The following is an 8,133-nucleotide window of genomic DNA, read 5'->3' as shown; positions in this document are numbered from 1 at the left end:
GGGCCGGGCTGGGCCGGACGCGGAGGACTGCGCGGCTCTCGCCGCCCCTCGCCCGGCCTCGCCGCCCCTCGCGCTGCCTCGCTCCGCGCTCTCCGGCGCTTCCCCAGCTTCTCTCTGCACGCTCCCGCCGTCCCTCTCTGCTCCCTGCCTCCCTCCTCCCTGCTGCCTCCCTCTCTCTCCTCCCTGCTGCCTCCCTCTCTCCCTCTCTCCTCCTTGCCCTGTCGCAATGAATAATACTCTGGCTTGGGGACTGGAATAAAACACACGCGCTCTGAGGCAGCCGCCCGCAGCAGCCGCCGCCGCGCCGCCGCCGCCGCCGCCGCCGCCTGCAAAAGCGTCTCTGACATGGAAATGAATGACAGCTTACCTGATGCCAATCTTCATCAGACTGACACCGGCGTGACAACACAGCCTATACTTCCCAGCACTGCTCGGGACGTCAGCGGCACAGGGACCCGCCCCCCGGAGCCCCCCCTTCGCACACCACCCCTCTCCCCACTCCCCCTTTCTCCCCACCCCCCCACCCCCACCCACTCCCGGCCTCGGCGCTTCCCAGTCGCCGAGCCGCTGGAGTGTCTCCCTCTGCTGGAGGCTGCGCTCGGATGCCGGGCGCGGGCTTTGCTCCTGCTGGCGGGGAGGCCGAACTGCGCTGGGAAGGAACCTGGAAACTAGAGGCAGCCGCGGACCCGGAGCGCCGCGGACCCCTAGGAACCTAGGCGCGCCCCACCCATGCCGGGTCCTCTTTAGCAAACAGGGCGGGCAGAGTTCCAAGACATCCGGTGCTGGATGTAGGAACCGAGATGGGGTGAAATTTTCTGTGAACCTCAACAGAGCTCCCCAGAAAATACGAAACTTCAAGCTAGCAAGAATTCCTTCCCTCTATCGCCACTCCCCGCCCCCCCATTCCTGCCTGGCTGGCCTCATTTTTATGATTGCATTTGAATAATTCTCATTACCCTGGCCCCAGAAAAGGTGCTCGGATGACACTCTGGTTAGTTATTCCTAATCTCAAGAGCTTTTTCTGCTGTGGGCTTCCTGGGGCGGTTGGTTCGAGGAGGCGGAGATATGAATAGGTGGGGCAGGGGAGAGACAAAAGAAGGCAGGGGCTTTGTCCGCAAGTCGCCCTCGACAAAGGTCAGGCAAGCCTGTTGGAAGCCACTGCTGTTTTCATTCTAAAAAGTCCTTCGTAAACTCTGTGAGTTCCGCATGGGTTGAGGCAAAGTAGGGGCTGCTGTTTTGACCTGGGCTTGCTTGGGGCGGCTTCATCTGCTTAGAGGCAGCACGGGCTTCTCACGTAAATGCCTTATACCTAGAAGACCAGAGCAAGCATATGCAGGCCTCTGTACACTTAACAGAGGCGACAGTCCTACTAAGTGCACTGTAGGCTCCAGCCATCTAGGGGTGCAGGCTCCCCTGCTTCCACAACCTAGCACATGGCTGTCTGTAATAAAAACACAGGAGAACCCTTCTGCCCCTGCAGAGGAGCCATTTCAGCCACAGGCAGGCAGCGATTGATCCTCTGACCCCAGATCAGGCGGGGGCCTAGACAAAGACACTGCTGTAACAGGGAAAGCAGAAAGTGAAACCCGGCCAGGCAGCCCGCTTTTCAGTAAAAGGTCTGACCCGGAGTTGAAGGCTGCCCCTTAAGCCATGCCAACCCTCTGGGTCACTCTCCCCCTGCCTCAGTCCTGAACAAAAACGAGGTCTATTAGATTCCATGTCTCAGAGGAGCAACTGAGACTTTGCCTCATATCCCATACATGCTACTATTGGGCCAGATCCTCCCAGCACCCCTAAAAGCACCCTCCAAAGTTCCTGTGGGAGGAACTCCTCACCGATATCCCATTGCAGATGAAGTTAAATCCTCTCACCTTCATGAAGATGGTCCAAACACTTGACTAGCTGAATTTATGTCACTCCAGCCTCTGATCTGTGGTCAGAGGCTCTGGCTGCTGACAGCCTAATCGCTATTATATATTATAAATTGTATAACAATATAATAATAATGAATGCACTTGCCCTTTTTATGTAGTACAGAAGCGGCCAGATTCATTGGGGGTCATCCTGCCATAAAGTCTTGGAAGGAAGCTGGCTTCAACATGGGAAAGAAGGGAGCTCCATTTGGCCCTGCCCAGGACCCCTGGAGGGAGGGGTTTCCCTCTTTGCAGGGCTCCTGGTGAGTCACAGACGCCTGCAGAGTCAGAGGGAGAATCAAGCTGAATGTAAATACTTAACCCCATCAGGGGAGGTGTCAGTGAGCCCTAAACAGATAAATAGTACCGCAAGCAACATCCAGGCATCACCATGAACTTTCTGAAATCCAGTTCCATGCCCAGCTCCTTGAGATGGCAGATCCATGGCCATGAGCTATTCATCTGTGGAGTCTTGTCAAATACTGAGATTGCCACTACTACCCTCTCGGTGCTTTAAACGTACATTGTAACTTTAAGTCAATGCAGTTTGCTTGGGCTATCTCTGTAATTTGCACAACTTCAAAAAATGATTCTCTGCCTGTGACCATCTTTTTTATAATCATTCAAAGCAAATGTTAGCCTTGCTCCCACTGGACGCTCAGCCATGTGCTCGTGCCAAAGGTAAGGAGGATAGGCAAAAATACCCACAAATGGCTCCTATCCGCAAGCTGCTCTCCCTCTATTGGAGGAAGACAAAGCACCAATATAGAAGCATTAAATAACAACAATACAAGAATCCAACTGAAGACACAGCCAGTACATAATTAATGAACAAATGAGTTGTTGATATGTCAAATTCCATTAGTTCTACATCTAAATCCTGGTTCTGTCAGTAAGTCAAGAAGGGGCAGAGTAGAAATTAAGTCTGTAGAATGTGCTGTGGACACTCTACACTTTCTCCCCATCATCCCTCTGAGGATGTGGAGGTAAACACACACCATATACCTCACAAACACATCCATGTTATAACCAAACACAAGGCTCCACAAATCCCAGTCATCGTGCTTGCATGTCAGAGTGCTTGAGCTCTGCTCCGGACCACTTCTCACCCCACCTGCACTTTGTCTTTAGCTAAACAGTCCACACCTGCCCAGGCTGCGACCTCTGAGCTCTGGATGTAGTCTAGGGCCTCACCGAATCCTGACTGTGTCACCTTATGAATAAAAATGTAAGACCTGGCTGTATTAGTCTGCTTGAGCCACCCTAACGAAACATCATAGGCTGTGTGCCTTAAACAACAGGCGTTCGTTGTCTTTCAGTTCTGGATACTAGAAATCCTTGAACAAGGTGCCAGTAGCATTGGTTTCCGGGAGGCCTCTCTTCCTGACTTGCGGATGACACCTTGTCACTGTGTCCCCGCATGGCCTTTCCTCTGTGCACACAGCAGAGACAGCTCTGGTGTCTCTTCCTCCTCTTATAAGGACCCCAGTCAGATTGGACTACAGCCCCAGCTTTATGACTCCTTAATTACCTCCTTTGAGGTGCTATCTCCAGATTCACATCAAGGGGTAAGGTTTCAACATATGAATTTGGAGGAGCACAATTTAGTCCCCAATACTAGGCAACCACCAATTCCCTTCATGCTCAATTTAATTATTTTTAATGAATCTTGACAGACTGTGAAGTACTTGAGGGTGGGGCCAATATCTCATTTCCTCTTAGGATCCCCAAAGCCTATTATGGGGGCCAATTTAGAAAGCATGCTCCAGAAATGTTTGTTGGATTGAACCAAATGGGATTTTTTCCTCCATCTCTGCCCCTGTCCTAGCTGGGACACGTATCTCTAGTCACCCAGAATATTCTGCTGATTTCTTAACTGGTCTACAAGCCTCCAGTATCTCTATTTCCTCTCTACCACCAGAATGTTCTTCTTAAAACAGAGTTGGATCACAGCTTGGCTTCCCCTCAAAATCCTCTGTAGCGTTCCATTACCTAGAAAATGTTAACTGTGTTTATCAACAGATCAATGGATAAAGAAAAAAAAACATAAAATGATACAGTGGAATATTATTCAGGCATAAAAAAGAATGGGATGTCATTTGCAGTTGCATGGATGGAACTAGAGGACACTATGTTAAGTGATAGAACCCAGACAAAGAAAGAAAAATATTCTCACTCACATGTAGACACTAAGAACCTGATGTCAACTATTGAATACAGTTGTGTTTACCAGGGCCTGGGAGGGGTACAGGGAAGGCAAAAAGGGAGAAAGGATAGTTAATGGGTATGGGGTATAATTAAGAAGGATAACTTCAAAATGTTGTATAGCACAGTAGGAAATCATAGCTGACTATGACTAATTGAATATTTCAAAATAACTAATAGAGAGAATTTTGAATATTTGCAACAAGAAGAGATTTATGTCTGAGGCGATGGATATGCCAGTTGCCCTGAGCTGATTACACATCACACACATGTGCTGAAATGTCACACTGTACCCATTAATACATATAATCACTATTTCTCAATTAAAAATAAAAATATATCTTTTAAAAAGTTTTTTGGGGCCCCATAATAAACAAGGGGCCCTCAATGCCGTGTTCCTTAGCCTGGCCTTCAAGTACGTCCTTCTGCTCTGTCCAGGAACCATTGGTTCATACCTCTCCAGCCCCACTTTTCAGTGACCCTAAGTGACTTGCTGTATCAGAACCCCCTGGGGAGCTTCACTGTAATTCAGGGCCCCGGGTTCCAGTCCTAGAAAGCTGGCCTGGGGAAGGGCCCAAGGATCTGTGCAGTGGAAGCTGCTGTACCCCAGATGTTTAGAATCATCCTCTCCAGCCACTGCCTGGTCCTCATGGGTCCCAGAACACACCCCACACCACCCCCACTCTGCACGTGCTCCTGTTGTTCCTCCAGCCCCCGCTCCGACCTTCCCAAATCCTACTGGTATCTGCTTGTCGTCTTGGCTCAAACATGGCCTCTTTTCAAAGGGACCTTGGAGTCTCCGTCAGCTTTGGAGTCACCCAGCCCTGGCTCAGATCTCCCTCCACCCAGGATCTGGGAAGCGCTGACCCTCTATTGCTCTAAGTCTCAGTTTTTGCATTTGTAAAATGAAGATGATAATAGAACCCAACTCATGAGACTGTGGGGACCCAATAACATCCGGACTGTTAAGAGCTTAGCACAGTCCCCGGCACATGGGAGGCTCTTCAATAAGTGACAGCCATTAGGTTTAATAGCCTGGTACTCAGGGCTGCCATAGCACTTTGCCTGTGCCTTTATTATAGTGCTTATTTAATTGGCCTGAGGAAGGGAGATATTGTTTACTGAGAATGCTGTGACAGGCCCTGAGGGCTGTAGCACGGAGGGTGGGAGGAAGAAGGAGGACGCTCCTGCTCTACTTCAGGCCTCCTTCCTGACCTGGACCCAGGTGAGACAGCGTAGTGAGGGGAGCCAGCCCCAAGCCAGCGAGATTCTGTCCCAGAGGTGATACACCAGGCCTTGGAGAAAGGGAGAAGGAGAAGAAGCAAGCTACACAGTGTTAAAACTCAGACATTTTAAATCCTCTGAAAGGTAGAGCTGCAGAATTCTGCTGAGCTGGAAGCCAGAATGTCTAGGCTCCTTATTTGTCTCTGATCTTCTTTTCCCTCCTTTCTTCTTTCCCTTCCTTTCTCCCTCCCTTCCTTCCTCAATTTCTTCTTTTTTTTTTCTTTCTTTCTTTTCTTTCTCTCTTTCCTCTTCCTTTCTTCTTTTCCTTTCCTTCCTTCCTTCCTTCCTTCCTTCCTTCCTTCCTTCCTTCCTTCCTTCCTTTCTTCCTTCCTTCATTTTTGATCCCAGGAAATCCTCTTTGCTCTCCCACCTACTCCCACCTCTGAAGTAGGGTTGGTCTTTTGGGTCTGCAATAGGCAATTAATTGGGTCACGCCTTCAACCTGCTTCTCTAATAAAGAAGCAATAGAAACCCCAGTCTTTCAGAAAAACCCATCTTTCTTACAATGCTAATGTACTTTGGGGAAATTTCTTCCAGTGCTGCGTTTGTTCCATGCTTTACTTCTTCTAAGCATCTCCACATCATAGCGTGCATGCGCACACACACACACACACACACACACACAGGGCTCTTCAGTGGAGCTGCCCTACCTCAGCCTCAGATGGGAAGCTCTGCGGCAGGCAGAAGTGGAAAGAGAAGATTTCTGAGGGACTCCCAATCTCCCTTCCAGTCCCAGTGAGGCGATGGGAACGATCACTGCCCATCTGAAAAAACTGAGAGAGACTGGGAGACAGAATATTTAAACCGTGTTTAGGAAGACAAGAGAAAATGAGGTGACGGTTTCTGAGAAATGGCGTCCCCAGAGTTTGGCCCCAGAAATTTAAGAAAAGAAGACAAAGACATGTGCTGCCCAGCGAAGAAGCCACATGTAGCATCTAAGCTCTGAGACCGGGATCCTCCAGACTGAGAGGAACGGTCAGCGTAGCTACAGATTGGATTTAGATGATCCAGTATACGGAAAATATTCCATTAGAGATTATTTTATGTGTATTAGGTATTGAAATGATAATATTTTAGACACATAGAGTTGACTAAGAATAGATTCACTAAATATGTTCAGACTTCTTTTGACATTTAGGTGTGGCCACTAGAAGTTTAAAATCATGGTGTGACTTACATCCTATTTTAATGGAAGTCCCCTTGTAGGTTTCACTTTTTCCTGTTGTCAACTATGGTTGAATGCTGAAAACTGTCCTGATCAAGTGCCAGCCAACAGCTCTTCAATCCCTTCTGCTTCTGCCAGCCCCACACTGGGCCAGAGAGGAACCAGGGGACATCCCTAGGACATTTAGTGCCTCTCACAGACGGAAGAGATCTGAAGAGAACTCCCTCCCTGCCCCATCCAGGGTCCTGTGGAATTTTGAAAACTTTACTCTCTACAAGTCAAAGTTCTCTTCTCCAGACTGTCCTGGAAGACCCATCTTTGAATACCTTGTCTCCTGTCCCCTCGTCACCGTCACCATTGTCAGCCCTGATCTCACTATCATCTCCTCCGCCCTAACCCCATTCTCACCTCCCTTACTGTCCGCACCTCTCACAGAACTGCCCCATATCTTTCGGCTCATCCTGTGGACCATCTCCTCCTTATCTGCAGGGATGATCCCTGTCCACATGCATTGCCTTTGAAGCTGCAGCCAATCTCTTAGCCCTCCTGAGCTAAGGGTTTTGCTAGCCGGCTCCCAAGCCCATGCTGGCAGCTGGGGCCTACAGCAATCCAAGTGCAGGGCATAGGGCGCCTACCAACAACCCTAGGAAGGAATGGAAGCCACCTTCCTCACAGAGGTTGGCCCTGCCTTATTGTGTTGTTAAGGGAAGGGTGACCAAGAGTGAAAGAGCACAGTACCCACAGCTTACTCAGCATGTGGAGCATAGTTTGCTTTTGCAAAGAAGAACAAAACAAAGCAGCCACGGTAATTAACAATAGCTAATATGTGTTGATTATTTCTCAGTGCTAGGCTCTGTGCTAAAAGCCTAACTAGTACTGCTCATCACATCTCCAAAGCATCCCCAAGAGGCTGAGGTAAGTGGAGCAACTTGTCAGCAGGTATGAATGCAGGGCGTTGGCCTCCAGAGCCCACACTCCAAACCACCGTTCTGTATTGCCTCTTTGTCCCTGCATTTCCATTCATCCGCTGATTCATGCATTCAGCATACATGCCCTGATAGCCTCTAAGAAACTTACCAGCTCATTGGTTTCCATTCAGCATGGAAACAACCAGGCATGAGATAGACCCTGGGGCTGCAAAGGCCTGTACATCACAACCCTTGAACTCTCAGAAGTCTTACAGGTTTTCTGGGGCTAAGAGAGGTATGGAAAGGCTCTGTCTTCAGATTCCACTCACACTTTACAGCAGAGAAACTGAAGCTCCAGCACAGGGGCAAGCAAGGGATGAAATTCAAGTCTCTCCTGACTTAACAAGTGAGAGTCAGCTTGGATTCTCAGTCTGACCCCGGGTTTGTCTTCCAGCCCCACCCATCCCGGAGACTTTGTAAACATAATGTCCTCTTCACAGACTCAGGGCGTCTTTTCTTGGTTCATCCCCAATAGCCACTGTCACCATGCACAGTGGCAATCCCACATCCAGATCAATTCCGCCTCTCCGAAAACTGCTTAATTCAGGACACCCGTATCCTGTGTCCTTCTCAGCATATGCACTCACAATGGCACTGT

The 8,133-nt window shown here is 49.3% G+C and overlaps 1 protein-coding gene across 2 annotated transcripts in view; it reads right to left on the bottom strand.

The window, feature by feature from the left end:
- Pknox2 (PBX/knotted 1 homeobox 2) overlaps positions 1-469 on the bottom strand; it is a 254,067-nt gene extending 253,598 nt beyond the window's left edge. For both annotated transcript variants that reach the window (XM_005378458.2, XM_005378457.2), the window contains exon 1: positions 368-469. The gene's annotated coding sequence lies outside the window, so the exon portion shown is untranslated. The remainder of the gene's footprint in view (positions 1-367) is intronic.
- Positions 470-8,133: the final 7,664 nt, after the last annotated feature.

The sequence above is a fragment of the Chinchilla lanigera genome, unplaced genomic scaffold (genome assembly GCF_000276665.1).
Source record: "Chinchilla lanigera isolate Chin_1 unplaced genomic scaffold, ChiLan1.0 scaffold00011, whole genome shotgun sequence".
In the NCBI taxonomy this organism is placed as follows: domain Eukaryota; kingdom Metazoa; phylum Chordata; class Mammalia; order Rodentia; family Chinchillidae; genus Chinchilla; species Chinchilla lanigera.
The sequence above is the reverse complement of the archived record's forward strand: the minus strand, read 5'-3'. Positions and strand labels throughout refer to the sequence as shown.